The following is a 601-nucleotide window of genomic DNA, read 5'->3' as shown; positions in this document are numbered from 1 at the left end:
ACATGAGAACACAAAATATCTACTACACATTCATAAAAATTAGTGTAAGGAGACTTCCGATGACCAGGCAAAGTTTCTAGAGTGAAGTCTTTTTTCTGAAAAAAGCTGTGTTCACTGGATATATTCTCTCTTTTAAAATGTTAATATGTTCTCACTTTCTTTAAATTGAGTGACACATTTCTAAAGTTTCTGGCCTCAAGACAATTCATCCAACATTTAGGTGCACATACTGGACCTTTGTCCTGCTGAGAACAGGGTGAGGAAGCTTCCCATAGGTCACTGGAACATAGCTAAAAATAATTTCAAAGAGAAGCCAAATCAACTTGTTCATCTAAGCACTGAGAAAGAGGTGGTGCCCCTATAAGAGTTGAGGGGGGAGGCTGAGCACCAGAATGTTCTCCAGTCCTCAAAATATTGGTTTCTCACTTAAACTAGACACTCAAAATTCAGAGAATTATGTTAAATGAAATGTTAAAGAATTCTCTTTATCAATAAATAAAAGACTCCATCCTTATCTATGGAATTTTTTGACCATCAGGTTGATTCAACACTGAAAGGAACTGCGAAAGGATGGTAAAAACCTCCTCCCTGGAGATTTCTA

This window comes from Galeopterus variegatus, unplaced genomic scaffold (assembly GCF_000696425.1).
Source record: "Galeopterus variegatus unplaced genomic scaffold, G_variegatus-3.0.2 Scaffold4339, whole genome shotgun sequence".
In the NCBI taxonomy this organism is placed as follows: Eukaryota; Metazoa; Chordata; class Mammalia; order Dermoptera; family Cynocephalidae; genus Galeopterus; species Galeopterus variegatus.
This window is presented reverse-complemented; position numbering follows the sequence as displayed.